This window comes from Otolemur garnettii, unplaced genomic scaffold (assembly GCF_000181295.1).
Source record: "Otolemur garnettii isolate 467f Iridium unplaced genomic scaffold, OtoGar3 scaffold00017, whole genome shotgun sequence".
Classification (NCBI taxonomy): Eukaryota; Metazoa; Chordata; class Mammalia; order Primates; family Galagidae; genus Otolemur; species Otolemur garnettii.
In genome coordinates this window covers 20,451,901-20,473,303 of record NW_003852412.1, presented here as the reverse complement: position 1 = coordinate 20,473,303, position 21,403 = coordinate 20,451,901, and positions in this window count along the sequence as shown.

Below are 21,403 nucleotides of genomic sequence, written 5' to 3'. Positions count from 1 at the left end.
CGAGGTAATAAATAAAATAGAATCCCATAAATAAATTCTCTTCTTTTATGTATCTCATTACCAAAGGCTTGTCTTCGCTAATTTAAAAAACTTATCTTCTAAATTCTAAGCTCTTCTTATCCATTGCCAATTTACAATGTACTCATTAACTTGATCATTTCGGGTCGTAGGACTTAAGAGTCTTTTGTCTTTATTTCAAATGCTAAATTCTGCTATTAAGTGAAAAACTTGTTAAGAATAACTATGAATCTGAAAATTTTAAGTATATAAAATTGCACGCACGACAGACATTCCAACAGGAATGATGGCATCTATCTCTAATGTCACTACAGCTACAGATGGGGGAGTTGTGCAATTGGTCTAGTTTTGTTTCTACCAGATGAGGATTTTTGTTAATATTTAACTATATTCTGTTACTATATCCTGCTCTGAAACCTTGTTTTTATGGTAACTTTCCTCTTGGTATTAATGAATCAGGAGAGGATAGACTTTACATGGATGTGTGTTTAGCTTCAGATTCATGAGCTTGGGAAAATTATTTAACCTGAGATTCAACTCTCTCATCTGTTAAGTGGACAGATTAATAATATCTGAGCCATGGACTTTGAGAATTAAATATGTAACTTCACAGAAGAACTCTGTAGAGTATTGGGCTTGCAGTGATGCATGTTTGGTGACTGGGTCTACGTGTCTGAGCAGCTGTTTGAGTCTAACCTTTACCAGCTAAGCCCCTTCATCTTGTCATCTGAAGGAAGCCATATTATTTTTAAATAATTATTCCAATTTTCTTCTAATTCCTGTTTTCCCAAATCCACGCTCTAGGTGAATTCATCCTGTTTTATGATCCACACTAAAACTCCTCCCTTTCTTACTAATCAGATATCTGAGTGCTCTTAGAATTATGGCCAACTGGTTGTGCTTAGTCTATATTGAAGGCAGGAGAGATGCTCTTGCTTATTCTTAAACAGTTAAGGGTAGTTAGTTACCTATACATACATGGAGGGATGGCTACTTACACACTCTGACCAACACGTAAATACTGCCCATCAACTTAAAATACTTTTCATGAACATCAATTTTCCATTTGTAACACATGTTAGAAAAAATTTCAGGAGCATTCTTTATGCATGAATTCTTCTATGTATTTTGGTAGATTTACATTTCAGTAGTCTTTTTTTTTTTATTGAATGGTATCTATGTACATTAATGAACTTCTGGGGTACAGTATGGGGTTTTCACATGCAATCTGAAATACTTCATCAAACTGGTCAACACAGCCTTCATGTCATTTTCTCAATTATTGCTTTAAAACGTTCACATTCTACTCTTAGAAAGATTCACCTGTACCCCTATAAGATAAACTTCAGAAGTGATCCCTCCAAACCCCCTCCCTCCACCCATTCCCCCCTCTCTTCTCCCTCCCCCCTCCCCATATTCTTAGGCTATTTGGTTATAGCTTTCATATAAAAGGTATAAATTAGTTTCATAATAGGGGTGTGTACATTGGATACTTTTCAGTAGTCTTAAATTTGCTGGAAAAGTAAGTTTTTCTAAGATATTTGAACATTTACAATGTGTAAGTTCTGTATTTATGTGCTTAAAATAATGCAAACATGAATAAATAATGATTTTTTTCTCTTCAAATTGCTTAAGTCTAGTAAAAATATAGACATGTGAATATCTAACTATACTATAACATCACTTTAATCTTTTTAAGACTTCTAAATAAGATCAATAAGAATATAACTTTATTTCAATTTTTATATTTGTCAAAGATCAAAATATTGAGACATTTATTTTGAAATGTAAACCATTTAAATTAATAAAATAAACCTTGCTATGAGATAGTGGAAAGGCAGACTACAGCTGCTACTTCTAAAAATTATAGGGACATTTGTTGAAATCTACCAGATTTACTTGAATGTAGGTAAGAGCTTCATTTTTTAAAAGTCTGCTTATCTGGGTAGTAGAACATACTAATATTGTGGGTAATTTCCAGCCTCCTGTAGTTTTTAATTGTAAACCTGTGTGATGGACTGGTTTTGTAGAATAGTTTGTAGATCTGGTTTTATGAACAATCATTTGTACTCTCCTTTTCCATTTTAAAGTCAATGTTACAGTTTGATTAAACTTTGATTTAAAGTGACTAAAGTTTCAATATAGAAACCTCGTCACATTTAGGAAGTAGATTATGTGCCTCTAAAACTTAGAGTGGGATGGACGCTGAGTTTCTAGGACAGTGAAACCATCCCTGTACGTGTGTGTCCTTCTCATCCTCACTGGGTTATACTTCCTAACCAAAAAGATGTGGAGACTATTCTGGTAACAGACCCCAAACACAGACAAGTATCGAATTAGAAATTTCTAGTCAAGTACACCCAAAACATTGGGTCCCAGAAACTTTAATTTCCAGAGCTTGGTAGGAATTCTTTCTAGACTCTTTGCTTGTTCCCTCCTCACCGGGCCAGGAAAGCATGGGCTGTGAAGTGGCAGGAAAGATGGGGTTTCTGGAGAGAGAAACGGATGCTGCCAGGAGAGCTGAGAAGTTCATGGTTTATGGGGTGCCTGGGTTGGTTGATGAGGGACTCATGAGAAAGTTCTTACCATCTCTCCTAACCTCCTTTAATGTTTCCTTTTCTCTACTCTAATGAAGACTCAAACTCCAACAGCTTGAGCATGAGCGAGACCCTGTCTCTACTAAAACTAGAAAAATTATTCAGGTGTTGTAATGGTTGCTTATAGTCCCGCCTACTCAAGAGGCTGAGACAGGAAGATGGCTCAAGCCCAGGGGTTTGTTGTGAGCTAAGTCCATGACACAAGGGCACTCTAGCCTGGGGCAACTGAGTGAGACTTTGTCTAAAAAAATAAAAAAACAAAACTCCAACAATTCTTTTCCTTGAATAAATACAAACCCTTTCCCTCCCCTCATTGCCCCCAGGACCATGGGAGAAACTGTAGTGTCAATGTGATTGGGAAGGGAACGGAACAGGAGAAGCATTAAAAATTATGGACACGGTAAAGGTACATTTTGGTAAATCTCTCAATAAAAGGTATTCTTGATATTCACAGAAAACTGAATGGAACCAGGCTTTGGTTTTTGCCTAGAGTCAACTTTTATGCCTGATACTCTCTTGCAAAATTTCAGTTACTAAAATTTTCCTATGAAGGACATCCTAGAACACACATTTTGATATTCTAAGAATAAGGTAAAATTAATTTGCAAAATATGGATCCAATCAGGTTCCTGTACTTCCCTTTTCCACCCTCTTATTCCTCACACAAGGAAGCCCAGAATGTGTTTCAGTTTGTGGCCTGCAGTCAGAAGAGCGTGGTTATGAGGGTGGTTTGGGATGTACCAGACTCCCTTCCGGTAACATGGCCTTAAGCAACCTTTTGAAAGCCTATCACAAGAGAAGGGTTTAATGCACGTATTAATAATATATTAATAATTAATAATATACTAATACAATCAACCAAGTCCTCTTCTGTTATTGTCTTGTTATCTTTTCTTCCTCTTCCCCTTTCTTCATCACTATACTGACGCTGCAGACACCCAGGCTATGTGGCATGAAGTAGGAAGCTGGGTCTGGGGCATTCCAGGCATCAGGACCTGTGACCAGGGACTCCCCAGTACTGGGACTCCTTGTATGACCATCTAACAGCCATCAGGGAAGGACTGATAAGAGAACTTGCAGCCAGATGTTTTTCACTGGAAGCTTTTGATGAACTTCCACTCCAAGTGGACAATTTACCAGAGTGGTTTATAGTAAAGAATATGAGAGAACTCTTCAATACGTTCCCTTTTATGAAACTCACTGACTATGGGTTGAATGTGTCCAAACTTGGAACTTATCTGTTATCAACTGAACTGTCATAAACTGAGCTTGACAAATAGTCACACGTGCATTTTTGTTTTAAATGTTTATTAAGGCCTTATGTGATAGAATCTCCCATTTTCAAGTGTCACAGGGCAGCAATCTCTTTTGAGACAAGAAAAGGAACATTTAAATTAATTTTTTTTAAGGTATAAAACGTTTATTTATTATGATAAAAAAGTCTGATCGCTAATAACCAACATACTTTGAAGGGAACAATGCTGTCAGATCACAAACCTATCTTTCCCCACATCTACTAAGTGTATGAAACAAGTTTTGCAAATTTTCCAACTCCACCACTTCTAGTGTTTTTTGTATCTTCATAGGAGGGGAGAAAATGCCTTGCTATATAAAATTCCCTGTCAAAGTGCCTATTGTTTTTAACCTTGAGTCAAACCACTAAATTAAATTTTAAAATTAAAGTTTATGTGAACTGATAGGTTATAACTCAGAATTAAATGCTAATTTGGACAGAGCAAGAATTGTTGGGTAAATTTGCTATTTTATTATATAAGTAATTCATTCTTTCTAAATAAATCAGTACAATATAGGAAAGGGTTTGAAAAAGACCCATTAATAACTAACCGTCCTGAGCTCATTTTGTGTATTTTTTTCTGGCCTTTGTTTTGACATATATTTAAAAAACTTAGATTATATCGACTATTTAAAGACTTATCTCTTTTTACTTATAATTAATTTTTGTTTAAAAACAATATTCTTAATGGTGGCTTAATAGTGAATGTACAATAATTTATCGATTTCTGTAAATGGAGGCATTTATCTTCTTGTCAGATGGACATTACCTTTATTTCTAGTCTTATACTATCGTAAATAAAGTAATATTTAACATCCTTGTACCTAAATATTTACCTTTATTGGGGGGGTGTCTTTGATGAAAAGAATGATGATACTAATGGTTTTAAAGATAATTTTTATTGTATTCACTAATATTAATTTTAGAATTCAGGGAGAAAAAAGCATGGTTTGAAATAAAGGGGAAAAGAACCTGCTTTAGAAGATATGGCCAGTAACATAGCTACGCCTCAGCAAACGGAACCAAAGATTTAGCTGAGAAAGAAGCAGAAAGAATACAGTCAGGTGTTGTAGCAGGTGCCTAAAGTCCTAGCTAGTTGGGAGGCTGAGGCAAGAGGATCACTTAACCCCAACAGTGCGAGGTTGCTGTAAGCTGTGATGCCACAGTACTCTACTGAGGGTGACATAGAGAGACTCTGTCTAAAAAAAAAAAGGATGTAGAAAGAAATAACAGTATTATTATTTGAAATAAGGAAAAGACCAAGAAGTAAGAATCAATATGTCTTTAAGATTCTAAATCAAGGTTCAGCACCTGTGGCTCATGTGGCTAAGGCACCAGCTACATACACCCGAGCTGGCAGGTTTGAATCTAGCCCCGGCCTGCCAAACAACAATGACAGCTGCAACCAAAAAAATAGCCAGGCATTGTGACCTGCACCTTATAGGGGAGGCAGAGGCAGGAGAATCACTTAAGCCCAGGAGTTTGAGGTTGCTGTGAGCTGTGATGCTATGGCACTCTACCCAGGGTGACAACTTGAGGCTCTGTCTCAAAAAAAAAAAAAAAAAAGATTCTAAATCAGGAGTTCAAAAATAATGATGCCACGAATTTTTCTAAGAAGAGATGAGAAACTCTGTTTATATCACATATCATATTACATTTTAAGAAATAATTCGACATTCAGTTACATATATTTATATGAGTGATGCTGAATTCTGAGAAGGGTAAGAAAAAATTAAATTAAGACTATCATTTTGCTGATGATGATTCAAATAACGAGACTGACAGAATCATTTGCACACACCCATGTGGCACCTACTGTACAGAAGGTGATGTGCTGAGCTTTCAGAAGAACATGAAAACTTGCCCTCGAGGGCAGAGTATGAGGTGGTGGGTAAATGTAAATATTCGTACCAGAAAAATGATTACATTTAAATTACACATTTGACATGCTTTGATTTCAGTCACAGCTAGAAAGCAAATCCTGTGAGAATGGGAACTCTATTGCCAGTCACCTCTTGTGATAATTAAGGAACCGGAGTGACCGCGAGGTGGCGCTCTTCAACAAGAAATCGGACATCATTTCCCTGTTTCTTTTGGCTCCCTTGTTCTCTGGACAGGCGCACCGAAGCTGTTAAATCTTAAGGAAACAAACACTGGCAATTTAGAGGGACAAATTACTCACTGCTCCATCTACCTCATTTCCTTAGGCCATTTGAATTTTTTAAAATATTGCAAATAAATGAATCTGTGGTTTTTTAGATTTGGAGCAAGGGCAAGACTTGAAGACACCCAGACAGGACGCTTCCTGCCCTGGATCAGCGCCCGCCCGGGTGAGGTTGTGGGCAGGCTGGACGGCGGAACCGGGAACAGAGGACCTTCTGTTTTCTCCAGCTTAGGTTCCTCAGTTTCCGCAGCAGGCGAGGCACCGCCACGTGTTTGGCACAGGATGTTTGGGACTGAGCAGCGCGGAATCTTTTGTGACAAGCACTGGGTGATTATATTCATGTAAAAGCCAGGGTTTAACAAATACAAAATGGAGCGGTAACACTAAAAAAGGGCTCTACTTTAGTAACTAATAATCTTATTTATTTTGAGCCATTTGAAAATAAACATCAGATGTGCTAGACATGTATTAAAATATACATATTTAAAAACAAACTTTTTTTTTTTTTTTTTTACAAACTGTTGCTTATAAATGATATTAACTATAACCTTCATGAGACTTAGGAGACTCAGTATGGGCTACATTGGTATTTAAATTCCACACTTTCCCTCCTGGGTAATTCTTTTCAAAAGACATGCAGTTTTTAGAGTTAAACCAATTTGGTCTTTTAAAAGGAGAGTGAGTATATTTGGAAATGGGGGCTGGGGAAGAAAGAAAAGCTCCACAAAAAGTTTCTTATCTCAGTAAAAACTTTATGATGTCACTTGGGGTTTTCAAAACATTTAGGAAATACTTAATAGGAGGAGAGAGGCCAATAAAAGTAGTTGGAAATAGGCTCGGTGCTTATAGAACAGTGGTTACAGCGCCAGTCACATACACCGAAGGTGGCGAGTTTGAACATGACTTGGGCCCACTGAACAACAATGACAACTGCAACAGAAGTATAGCCGGGCGTTGTGGCAGGTGCCTGTAGTCCCAGCTACTTGGGAGGCTGAGGCAAGAGAATTGCTTAAGCCCGAGAGTTTGAGGTTGCTGTGAGCTGTGACGGCACAGTACTCTACCAAGGGTGACATAGTGAGACTTTGTCTCAAAAAAAAAAAAAAAGTAATCGGAAATAAAAGATGTTGAAAGGCAAAAACAAGCCAAATAAGAAAAATGTAGTTTAGGCTTGGGGCATGTTTGAGTGATGAATTTTGTGAAGTTTAGTGACTCTTTTGAATTCTAGAGGAAAGCTGCTACTTGGATAATGAAGAAGTATAATTTCCTCAGTGGTCGGCACATCTGTGTCCTCTCGGTCCCCGACCCCTCAGACCTGTCCTGACTGCTGAGTATGCTCAGCCCTGGGGAGGGTCGGTCTTTCTTCTCCAGACCTCAGAAAGGAGCAGTATTGAGAATCTGAAAACTGTACAGAGAGTGAAGGAAGATGAAAACTGAACATGAGTCCTGCGAGGGAGTCAGATTCAGAGATTTTGCCGCTCTCTGGTCAGCTCCCCCAGGGACAGAGCATTTTCTGGAGTCTGGAGCTGCAAACTCCATCTTGCACGCCCTTTCATGGTCAATTGCCAGCCAAGTGACACTTTCCCTTTTGTTACTGGTTTTTTTTTTTTTTTTTTTCCTCTGCAATCTGCTTTCCTAGTTCATTATGCTGCAACAGGTCATCATGGGTCTCCAAGTTACTTGGTCAAATGATAATTTTTTTTCAGTCATTTTATTTGACAGCTGACTCAATTATTCATTAAACTTTGGCTTCCTTTGGTTTCTATAGGCAGCGCTTCCCTCTCTTCCTGAATCCCTGAGTATTCTTCTCCGTCTCCTCTTCAATTCCTGCTACTTGAACGTCAGCATCTCTAGACTTTAATTCAGGCTGTTTTAACCTCTGAATCTCCCACTTTCCTACGATGAGCTGCTTGTCGTCTAATTATTTACTGATAGATCTCACGTCCATACTCAGCGTGAGCCTTTCCCAGAGGTGCAGTCCTTGATTTCCAATTGTCTAGATGATTTGTGAATGTCTTCATAAAAATGTCTGCAGTTTCTTCAGACTCGGGAGAGAGCTAACCAGTCAGCAGTGTAGGGGCCCCTTCCCGGGAAGGAGGCGACTGGCCTCCCTGCAGACCCAAGGACACCAGCCCAGTCCACCCGTCTCCTGCCTCCACAAGATGACGTATCCTTGGTCTTTACCTTACAGAAGCTTATTCTGGTGATTCAATTCACACTTTTTCCTGCACTAACTTTATCACAAAGTCTCCCAAATTGACAGCAGCTGTGTTCTCTCCCTCTCTCACTCCCTTCATATAAAAAACTGCTTTACTGAGGTACAATTGAACACAAAAGTACATATTTAATGTTTAAAACTTGATGAGTTTAGGCATATGCATAGTTGTGAAAATTCACCACAATCAAGGTAATAAACAATCCATCACCTCCAAAAGTTTCCTCAGGCATTTTTCTTTGTGGTAAAACACTGGGCATGAGACCTACCTTCTTCCATTTTTAAGCGTAATACAGTGTCATTGACCGTGGGCACTATACTGGGCAATGTACTCCTGGAACTAATTAATGTTGTATAATTAAAACTTTATATGTCATTGAAAAACTCACCCTTCCCCCAATGTGGCTACAATTCTATTTTCTGCTTCTGTGAGTTTGACTATATCAGATACCTCATATAAGTGGAATCATAAAATATTTGAGGTTCTGTCACTTAGCACAGCGGTTCTCAACCTGTGGGTCACAGCCCCTTTGTAACAATGAAAATACATCCTGCATATCAGATATTTAAATTACAATTCATGACAGTAGCAAAATTACAGTTAGGAAGTAGCAGAGAAAATAATTTTATGGTCGGGGGTCACCACAACATGAGGAACTGTATTAAAGGGTTGAGAACCACTGACTTAGCCTGATGTCCTCTAGGTTAATCCATATTGTTTCAAAGGCAGGATTTTCTCCTGTTTAAGTTTGAATAATATTCCATTATGTGAATAGACCTCATTTTCTTTGTCTATACATCTCTTGGTGGACATTTGGGGTGTTTTCATATTTTGGGGTACTGAGAATAGTGCTGTAAGTAAGGGTACAGATATCACCTCAAGACTCTGATTTCAATTACTTTGGCTATATATCCATAAGTTGGATTGCTGGATCATCTTATGGTTCTACTTCTAATTTTTTGAGGAATGTCCATATTGTCTTCTGTAATGGCTGTGCCATTCTCTGTCTTGGCCAAACAGTGTACAATGTTCCAGTTTCTTCACATTCTCACCAACATACCATTCTGAATATGCCCAATATTGTCTTATCACAGAAGCTGCTATGTTTGAATGTATTTGTCCCCCCAAAAGTATATATGTTGGAACTTAAACTTCAAGATGATGGCAGGTGGGATCTCTGGGGGATGAGTAGTGATTAGACTGGAGGCCTCTGCTCTCATGGCTGGGATTAGTCCCTTATACATAGGACTGGAAAAAGTGAAGTTTTTGTTATTTGTTTTTGTCTGTTTGCCTTTCTTTGCCATGGGAGGACACCACTGCCACGTAAAGATGCCCCAGCAAGTGCTACCTTGGAAACAGAGAACAAACACTTACCAGATGCTAAATCTACCAGCACCTTGATCTTGGACTTACTGGCCTCCAGAAGTGTGAGAAATAATTTTCTAATGTTTATAATTTACTGATCTGAGGTATTCTGTTATAGCAGCATGAACAGACTGCGACAGAATCTAAGCAGGGCACAGCCACTTCCTCACTGGTGCACTATTTCTCCCCATGCCTGAAAGTTTGTACATAAGTGGTCAAACATTCTAAGGCCAGGAAAGCACAAGACTCACTAAACAGTAAGTCTAGGAGAAAAGTAATTTTTCTCCTTGCTTATTTTGCTCTCTGACTTGTCACTAGTGCCCAGAATAGTGCCTGACAAGGAGTGACAGATAGATGTTAATTTAGAAGGACAAAGGTGAGAATCATTTGAAATATCATATATATATTTTTTCTTGACAGTCTCAATCTATCACCCGGTGTAGAGTGTTGTGGCATCATATCTCACAGCAACCTCAAACTCTTGGGCTCAAGCCATCCTATTGGCTCAGCCTACCAAGTAGCTGGGACTATAGGTGCCTACCACAATGCCTGGCTACTTATAGAGATGGGGTACCCTAGTTGAACCTCAGTTCAGGCTGGTCTCAGACTCCTGAGCTCAATCATTTCATCCACCTTGGCCTCCCAGAGTGAGCCACCGTACCTGCTAGCAAGCAGATACTTTTAAAAAAGAATAAAGACAATGTATTTTATTATTATTATTTATTTACTATTGTAATAGTATCAAATTAATTGGAGGAAAAATGCATTTAATAGAACTCAGATTTTTTTGACTTTCTAGATGCAGTTAAAATCATTTCTGCAAGATCAGTTTTTTTAGTATAGATAATATAACCAGAATAATTTCCCTTTGTTGTTATTGATAGTTATTTTGTAACAATGATTTAAGTATCTAACTTCTCTATGCAATTACATATTGCTTATATTAAATTATAAAATGGTTTTGTAACAAAATATCATATAATGAGCTGGTGGGTGGAAGTTAATGATTTTGGCTCAGCTCCTGTAGCTCAGTGGCTAGTGAGCCAGCCATCTACACCAGAGCTGGCAGGTTCGAATCCAGACAAAAAAGACAATTTGTCTGCCAAACAACAATGACAACTAGAACCAAAAAATAGCTGGGCCTTATGGTAGGTGCCTATAGTCCCAGCTACTTGGGAGGCTAAGGCAAGAGAATCACTTAAGCCCAAGAGTTTGAGGTTGCCATGAGCTGTGATTTCACAGCACTCTACCGTGGGCAACATAGTGAGTCTGTGTCTCAAAAAAATAAAAAGTGTTAATGATTTTTATAAACTGAAATTAAATTAGCATAGTTTTTTTTGAGGACTTAAAGATAGCTATTTTAGTCAATACTTGCCTTTAGTTATGACAAGTTCTATATTGTTATCAAAGCAAAAACAAAACAAAAAACCCCACAAAATCTAATGTCACCAATTTACTCTCCTTTTCTGTATTCTGGGAAACATTCTCAAATATTTATATTTGTAAGAATCAAGTGGAACTTTTAGTTAAGTCTGAAGTAGGGCCCAGAAATCTGAATTTTAATAAGCACACAAGTGAGTCTGATTTAGGTGGGTAGATTATAATATGATTACCTAAGTATCAGGGTCAGATTTGCCACATTTGTAATGCGACTATATTATAATCATTATCTTTAAAAAGGAGCTTATGCTTAAATTTTAAATAATTCTTATTTAGTTCCATATGTGATTGATTATACATACATTATACTAAATATTCAGTTGTTTAGTTTGGTTAATTATAGACTACCATATATTGCCATTTACAATATGAGCTCTGTATCTAGACAGTGCAGAATTAAATGGTCACTCTACATTATGTAGTTTTGTGATTTTAGCAGAAGTTCTTAGCTTCCCTAAGTCATTATTTATCAATTTGTAAATAGGAATAGTAAGAGCTCCTTGATTTGTAAGATGATCTCAAGATTAAGTGAATATTTGGGACATAGTATATATCATTTGAATCTTAGTTTTATTCAGATTATTTTGTGGATTTTGCCATTATATGAATTAAAATCATTTTCTATATTTAGTTTTTTTATATACATAGATCTTAGTGTATATACCTTAAGGTTTGTTCATGACATTTCCAATTTATTCCTGCTGTACAGAAGTTCTCTCCAGTGTAGAACTTTTCCTGGACAAAAACTGTCATGATTGGGACAATAAATTATGTGGTCACCTTAAGTGTGTGCAGTGAAATCATATATTTTGGAAGCACAGAAATTTTACACAAATAAGTATCAGCCAATTACACATAATTTTTTTTCTGGGAGAAGAATGACTTCGTTTTCCCCTTCACTCGTGAGAATTTGGAAGTTTTATAGGTAACATTTCTTGTGGACTGTTAATCTGTCCCTTATTAACTCGAGAATCTGCACTAAGCCAAGTTTCTCAGCAGGGACTTCACCAGCAGAGTGGATACATTTGCCTTTTACTCAGACCTGACCCCTTGAGCTCAAGATTAGGTTTACGAATCAAAGTTTGCGACATTATTTGCCATATCAATGAGATTTATGGCATCGCTCACCTGGAGTCCATTCTGCTAAACAGATTCCAAGAGTTACATCTGCATTAATTTCAAACATTTTATTTCTGTGTCCTTTCACCCTCCCTTTCACTTTCCCAGGACTAATTTACCTAAACACATCTCATGTGTACCAGCTTTCATCTACATGCATCAGCTTTTCTATAACAAGCACTTTTTGGAATATGTTATCCGAATCTAATCAGAGAGCAGATACTGTGACCAATAATTGGTAATTCAGGCTCTTTAATTTCTGGTGCAAATGAGTACAGAAAGTTGATTCCAGAGCAGCAAAAATGTTTGAAGAAATCTAACCGCTCCTGTCTTCCCACCTGGGCAGAATTACGTTTATCTCTTGCTCTCTCTCTCTCTCTTTTTTGGAAGCCAAGTTGAAGTTCTAAGTGATGGGTTTCTCCTGAAAGTGTGGATGCAGTAAAATACGTCAGGGAGCCAATACAGATTTTTCTGCCTGACCCCAAAACATCACAGTGTGTCACACAACATCAAACAGCTGACTCTGTAACGACAGTACACAACATTCTTTTGTGTTTAGAATCCATTGAGTACTAACTACAATATTTCCTACATTGAGAGAAAAATATAATTGTAGATGTTTTATTTATGCCAACTGAATCTGATCCATGTTTACAGCAAGTTGTTTGGGGAACTAAACAATGATTTAAAGAGGAAGCGTGTACATGCACACGGACACTGATGCTGATAATTACGAAGAGGCAGAAGTGAGTGTTTTAGAAATCCTGTAGTCTCCTGTTTTTCTTGAAGTAAAATTCCATTTACATTCTAAGTCAGTGACTGTTTATCAGAGTTTTGTTTCTTTTCCAGAAACCTTTTGTGGTTAAGTTTGAATTTCAGGTAAACTATTTTTAATATAAGTATATCCATGAAATATTTAAAATATACTTATGCTAAAAAATTAACATTTATTTACATTTGCATTTTATATAAGCAACAATACTTTCTTGGTATATCTAATCCTAAATATAACTCTAGTTTACATTTGTACTAAAAATTGCAGTTTAACGGGGCATTCCATATTTCTATTTGATAAATCCAACAACTCTAACTCAACTCTATCCTTCAGCTAAGTCCTTAAACTTTAGGAAGGAGATGGAGTGTCCAAACTGCAGCCTGGTAGTTGCATGTGGATTATGTGAGGATTTTTTTATATCTGTGGTCATAGACACCATGAAAATCAAGCATGGACTTTTTTTTTTCATTGCTCATTACATTTCTTAGCATTTATGTATTTAGTGAGTGACACAAGACAACTCTTCTTCCAATGTAGTTCAAAGAAACGAAAAGGTTGGACACCCCTTAGCACATTCAGCAATGATAGCTGAGTTGATTAAAGTCAGAAACTGGGACTTGTGGCCCCTTCATATGAGCAATACTGAAGCCAGGGTAGTGAAATTTGAATACAATGAAAGAGTGTGAATCCTATTTAAATTCATTATAATGCAGTTTGACCAGACATAATCTGCTATCATTTGCAGTTGGCCCTCAGGAGGGATGTGAACAGACCATGCTGAAAGGAGCTCTGCACAATCCCGCCACGTGGGAGGTCGTTTGATGTTGACATGAATGCTTTGGGTGCTTACACGGAAATTATGTTATATTTTTGCCATAAGGTTCATGAGTACTCTGGAGGACCGTAACAAAATGAATAACAATAGGAGAATTTGGAATATAATAGCAAACTGAAAAAGAAAAGATATCAAGAAGGCATAGTTGAAAATGGAGCATATGAGCTAATTCTGTTTGAAGGACAAAACAATTCCAAATACACAGGTAGGAATGTGGAGGTAGCTCCTGGAAAGAAGCTGGGAACTAGAAATAAAGGAACCAGTAATGTAAGTTCACTTAAAGAGCAAAGGAGAGTGGGCGGAGCCTGTAGCTCAAAAGGGTCCGATGCTGGCCCCATATCCTGGAGGTGGCAGGTTCAAACACAGCCCCAGCCAAAAAAAAAAAAAAAAAAAGCAAAGGAGAGCTGTGCAGAAACTAGAGTAAAGCCTGGGTGAACAGGGGTCTCCTACTGAGTCAGCTCTAGTCAAATCAGAGTGGGTAACTCTGAGAAACTCTTAGAAACAGAAAATTAGAATCTTAGAATCAGAAACAGAAAAGAAAACATAGAGAAAATTCAATGGAGAGCAAACAACAAAAATAAGATGACAAACTCCCAGTGAGGAAGGGTAAGGAAATGGGGATGATTTGGATACCAGAAGAAAAGGCTTCAGTGAGATTTACTTTGCAAAGAAGATTATTAAAAATTAGGAACTGACTCCCCAAAAGCTTTACTTTCTTCATATAAAATCTCAAGGAAAATCTCTTTCATGCATGTTACTTGGGCCATTTTCTGTCAACTTTGTAGCAACAGAGGAGCTGACATTGGTACACCATGATGGCCTAACCTCCCTGTGAGCTATTTAGCAGGCAGTAATACTTGCCTGCTTCTTTGGGCTGGTTGTCTCTGTGCACACAGTTGTTCTTCCCTTACTCATTTTACGATAGTTGATTTTATTGAATGTGTACTGAATACCCTGCTGGCACTGGGAATATAAAAGTGCGTAAGTCACACAATTTTTGACTTTGAGGATTTTGTAGCCATATGTCTTAGAAGTGATAAGTAATCTGGTATTTTGGAACTATAAATTTCTCACAGAGGAAATTTAAAGAAAACCCAGATATGAGCGCATGTTTATTGCGACTCGATATGAAAATATTAATGTACATGCTAAGTATAAAGCAGAAGAACAACGTCTGTTATGTAATCACCCAAACCTGAGTTTGTTCTTCCCCATTACTTTGGGAACTTCCTTACTAGCAGAGAATATTAAAAAGTATTCTGTGCATGTATCAGTGTGCACGGAAGGAAGGTGGCTCACTTTCACATCTAGTACAAAAAATAAGGGAAGTAAGAGAGATGTTCACCTGAAAGTCCTCCCAGCTTTATAACGCAGCCCGTGGATGGAGCAGATTCCAGCATGCTCAGGGCTCAAAGACTGACTTTGCAACTTGATTCATTCTCTGGATTCTCCCCATCTACCAACCCCATTATTAATCTACTTTTTGTTTTCCTTTTCTTGCTCCTTTAGTTTGTTGTAGTTAATCAGTTATTTAGAGGTTGTTGATCTCAACTTTTCTCCTGGTAATGTTTCTCTCTTGTCCCAGTTATTGGGACTGTTTTTCCTGCCTCAGGCCAGTCCATAGAACACTGCCTTATGGGTTGTTCCCACCAAATCTATCACGGGGATCATGAACGGGTATTTAGTTTGAATTTAGGATTTCAGTGAGTAGTCACTACCATAATATCGGTGTAGAAAGGCAAGGCCAGGTGAAGAGACAGTTTAGTTCTGAATTATGCTGCTGTGTCCTGAGGGAAAGGCTGAGCCATGAGCCACATTAGGGGTTCCTAGTATCTTGCCCCTCGGGTCACTCTACAGAAATAACTCTGAAAATTAGGACGTACACAGTAAGGACATAACAAAGAAGAAATAGAGTTTCTTTCTATTTCTTTCACCTTTCCAGGTAGAGCCCCTTCTCCTACAGCCTATTGCCATATTGGCCTCATGACAAAAGAAAGAGAAATCTAGTCATCCTTAAGGAAAGAGGAGCCAGATAGAAAGACTGTCATACAGCCTCAGGGAGAGGGGTAGCTCTCCCTCACTGCCCCAGGAAGCATTTCTAAGTTCTCAGCCATCAGTGTTAGTCTCCCTTTTCTTTGGGCAGAAAATAAGAAGTTAGGTAGGAAAGAATATAGATGAGTCACAACAAAAGAATGGAAGGACTTCTGAGCACTGCAATTTTTATGCCAAACCACCAGGGCCTTTACGTGTCATGTAAAAACAGCTTTCTGTGTCAGGAGTTGCTGTAGGCACTCTCACGGAGGGGCTATTATAAACCTAGAGTTGCCTTCTGATCAGGTCTACAGTAACACCAGCCAGCTTCAGAATATTGAGTCCTTCTAGACTCTGACCACACCATCGCCAATTCCAGAAGCAGAACTTACTCAGTTCAGCCTCCTCAACACATAGAAAGTGTGTTGCCTAAACTTTGGCATGTCTTACTGACCAAATGCACTACCCATGCAGCTCAGTTACTTGGACTGTTAATACAAGGATCCCAGTTATTTTTTTCTTGATGAATTCTTACTCATCATTAAAACTACTTTTACGAAGTTTTCGCCCAAACTCTTTCCTCCAACAAAATACAGTATATAAGAGCCAAAAGCCACTGTTTCTGTCAAACGTCCTCTAATTAAAAAATGGAAATAAAAATAAGGTATACCTAGGTCTAAAAGGAAAAATCATTATAAATAATGAAAATATTAAAAATATTATCTTTTGAGGTGGGTATATCCCTACACAGAATGGGTTATTATAGTACCAAAATGATTGAATAAATAAATTACCAAATGAAGGACTCTCGAATAGATGAATTTTGTGAATAAATGAGCACACAGGCACATTAGGCTGTACAGTGGGTACTATATTTCTATTGGAGTGAAAAGCAAGTAAAATTTAGTCAGCATAGTTGTACTTTCCATATGTTAAGAAATTGCATAAACTGTGGCCCTTCAGGTATTGCTGTGCCTGTGTTAATATAGCAAATGACAAATTCCAGTCAAAGGAATGCTCACCCCAGAATATTGATGAAATATTGAGCAGGAAGAAGGCTAGAATAAAAAGTTTTAATATATTTATGAGGATTATAAAATTGGCTTGAATGTTGACCCAAATGTTTTAAAGAAGAGAAACATTCTGCAAATCCCTTTTGAAATACACATCAAGTATATTTAAAATGGAATATAAAAATTACAATAGGCCTACAAAAATTTCAAGTGATATACAACACACATCAGTTACATAGTGTAATGAAACTACCACCCATACAGACATTTTGTGCCAAATATAGATCTGAATTTTTATTCATAAGTATTAGACTTCTTAATTTTCCATTAAAGAAAGTTTGTTCTGCTTGCATATCAGATTGTCAAAAAGTTGATAAGTCAGTAATAATTTAAAAATGTCAGCATCCTGGTTAGCCTCTTATTTCTCCAGTCCAAATCTCAACTCTTAGGTCCAGGTGTGATGGACATAGCATGGTGTGGAAAGAGTTGGACAGCCCAACTTTCCCCAACATTCTTTTGCTATGTGACCTTGAAAAAATTTAACCTCCATCAGTCTATATTTCCTCATCTATGAAAGAAAGAAGAAAGCATGAAATGAAGTTAGATGTGTAAAGTGTTGAGTCCAGTACCACATCATAAGAGGCATTCAGTAGATGTGAATTATTTTCTTGTTGTTGTTTGAACTTGGAGTAGAAGCTGAAAGAAAGAAGGAACAGGAGGTTAATTCCCTGATACCTCCAACAGCACCTGCCTGTCCTGCATAGAGACAGCCCAAGGCAAACAGCAAAGATGGGAGATGATAGAGCTGGGAAGTGGGAGAGGCAGTGACCATAGTTGAAATTGCTCATGTAAAAGAAAACACTCAAGATTCTCCAGGGAAAAACTAGATTTGTCAGAGGAAATTGCTTATGTTGATTTCACCTAAGAGAGACCCTGCTAAAAGTGAACCCAAACCTAATTTTGCCATTCTATTCAATGTCAATAGTTCTAGGGCTTCTAATCATTTATATCTTTAACCTTCTGATACCTAGAATCAAAATAGGTGAATCACAGTAATAAATTCAGAGAGTGAATTCTAAATATGTTTTTGCACAGCTTCATTGACTTCCATTAACATTTCTTTAAAATGATAAATGTAGATGGTTAAAAAAGATTATTTTTATTTAACTATATCAATTCTCTTACTGGAAGAAGGAGAAAAATGTGGCAGTTGGAGAACACTTTGTCCTTTTTGATAATTAGGATCTGAGATAGATTTTGGCATCAGAAAGGACAAAATGGTGGTATACCACTTTCCTTGGGTGAAATAATTAGTTCGCTAATTAGGAGACAGATTCTGTTGCTGAACAATGGAAGAAAACATTTCCTCTAACTCTAGTAAGTACTTGAGTAGCCATTTCATGCAATTCTTTAAACTTTAAAAATAAATCCTGGTAATGCTTTAAAATATTTAAGCAAGTATCACATTTTATGGCAATGGTCATGGGGAGCAGAAGCAATAAAAAGTTACATAATTTCCTAAGTCTCAGTTTTGAGCAGAAAAAGAAGCAAGGCAGCAAGATGCATCACTTTATGTAACCCAATTCAATCATTGTCAAACACATCTTGAGGTCCCTGTCAATTTTTAGAACAAAACTTGCTCTCTCAGTCAATATTTTCTTACTTCTTTAACTTATCAAACATCTTCTGACTTTTATCACTTTATAACATTTTGAAGATTCCCTTTTTCTTTTGAACAAGATGTCACTGATGATTTGTTGGCATAAGTTCTTACCCTCTAAAATATGTGTTGCAGTCCGAAATGCCTTTACCCTAGTTCTGCGCTAACCGATACCCAGAGCTCTTTGAAAATACTGATTATAAATGTCATCAGCCTTAGTGACTCACCTTCAGTTTCTAACGCTTAAGGGATGGATCATTAACTTATTTAAAAAATTTCCCAAAAAGGTTTGTTCTGCCTACTTGTCCTTCATTTAATTACTGCCTGCAAAAGAGAAGGAACAGGAACTCTACTAAATGACATCTTAGATCAGAAAAAAGAATCAGGTTGCCAGCAGAGCATATTTAAAAGAATGATTAATCTCTCTGAATTTGATAGTCAAAACATTTTGACACTAACTGGCAGTTTTAATGATCACTATAATTTAACTGATGGGCTCATTAGTAAAATTCCAGGACTACTTTATAACATTTAACACTGTGATCACTACCGTTAAGGTTACAGAGAACAAAGAAGCAGTTCCTTAGGACCTGCATAACATGCTCTCAGTAATCTGAGCAGGAAACTGTATCTAATGATTTCCAGCAAACAAGCAACCAGAGAGTTAGCTTCTTTGCTAGCAGTAACCCATGATCCTATCTTACAGGTGAAATATCCTATAGCTTTTCCAAATCATATACTTATCAAGACTTTACTCTATAAATTTTAGTTTCTTGGAAAGCAAAGAAAAGACCCCCAAATTATTAAAGCAATAAAACCCCAGGCAGCAAACAAGATAGGTTCTGTAGGTTTGTTCTGAAGTTGAATTTGTATATAAGTTGGAACAGGTATATTTACTTATTACCTGTAATAGCCTCTATTCATAAGTGTGAGTCATATGCCAGTCAAATGTTTGTAACTCAGGAACTGTCTGTAAACTTTTAGACTCCATTGAAATTGGGACTCTATAATGTTGGTTTGGGTACAATAGTATAGAATAGTGTGGTCAATCATTTGGGGAGTAAAGATCAAGAAGCTTCTGTGAGATGGAAGTTTCAACTATGAGGCTTAGTTGGTTATGATTGAGTTCATCTCTCTCAAGTGAAAAACTAGATCATAACACAAAATAACGTGATCAAATCAACCAGTATGACTTCAGTAATTCTCTGATGATGTTAGATGCCTTTCAGAGTGTCAGCTGACCATTAAGAATTCAGTCACTATTACTCTATCAGTGTTGGGGCACAGTTCATGTAGTGCTCAGGGCCTGATGAAGGCTGCACTGGTCAATATAACTAGCAAGTCATTAGAAGCAGCCCCTCTGCCTGGACATGGGAGAACCAGCAAATGATGTAGAAGCAGATGGGAATAACAATAATAGCAAACATTTGCTAAGTGATCTCAGTGTACTAATTGCCTTATATTTAACATGTTGGACAAGGCCTAAAATACAATGATCCAAAAACAAATGGCAGATATGTCAGTCTGTATCCACTTTCCCTCCTGTTACAACAGAATTTTAAGACATTTGACATACCAGAATAAAGATTACGTTTCCTGGCCTCCCTTTGGCCACAGAACATGGCTATGAGGGGCAAGTAGGAGTGTTATTCGGCATCTTTTGGAAGTCGTCCTTAGGAGAGCATGCACGCAGAATCTTTGTGCCTTGCTCCTTACTTCATTTCATCTTGCTTCTTGGAATATACGTTTCTGTTTTAGACCATGAGGATGAGGCTCTGTGTGACTGAGCAACAAGACTGGAGGATGTCTGTGCCCGGGCACTGTGACATGCTGTCAGTACAGGATTACCTGCCCGGACTTCTGTAAGAGAAAGGAATAGACTTAAAAATTGTTTGTACCACAACTATTATGAATGTTTCATAGATAAACCTAATCCTAACCCACTTCAGGGATAGGGGCCAGTTTCATATCTGTGCTTAATACACCCTTATTCTATTTGACACTTCATCAGTAGCAGCAGGTTCTATGTATGATTTTCACTGTTTACTTCTGACTTGTATCCTGCTCACTGCTTCCTATTTGTCCCTGATCCTCACTCTCTATCCAAAGAATGAGAAAGGCCATTTCCATTTCTATTTTTTCTTATCCAACAACATCCAATGAATTTTCATCTTCTATTGCTTTTCTAACTGTTTTGTTATATAATAAGATTACTGATAAAAAGGACAGTGTAAACTCATAGTGCGTTCTAATGAATGCTGTAGTAGAAGTATGTCTTTTGGCTTTCCAGCATGGGCCCAGCAGAATAGCTCCTGCAAAGAAGGGTGGTGAGAAGAAGAGGGGCCAGTTTCCCATCAACGAGATGGTGGCTGAGAATACACCATCAACAGTCACAAGCATATCCATGGAATGGGCTTCAAGAAATGTTTCCCTTAGGCCCTCAAAGAGATCCAGAAATTTGCCATAAAGGAGATGGAGGTTCAGGTGTGTGCATTGATACCAGGCTCAATAAATCTGTCTGGGCCAAAGACCTAAGGAATGTCCCAAACCATATCCATATGCACTTGTCCAGAAAACAAAATGAAGATGAAGATTTACTAAGCAAGCTTTATAAAGCTTTGGTTACCTGTGTACCTGTTACCACTTTCAAAAATCTACAGACAGTCAATATGGATGAGAACTAACTGGTGATTGCCAGATACATAAATAAAGTTATAAAACCACTATCCAAAAAAAAAAAAAAAAAAGAAATATGTTATTTGGACAGTGTTATAGCAGACAAAGCAGTGATTGACTCTGCCAGTTGCACTTTGGAAGGGGCATCAGGGGTTTGGCTGAGGAGGTGTTATTAGAATTGAGTCTTAAGGGTTGAATATAAA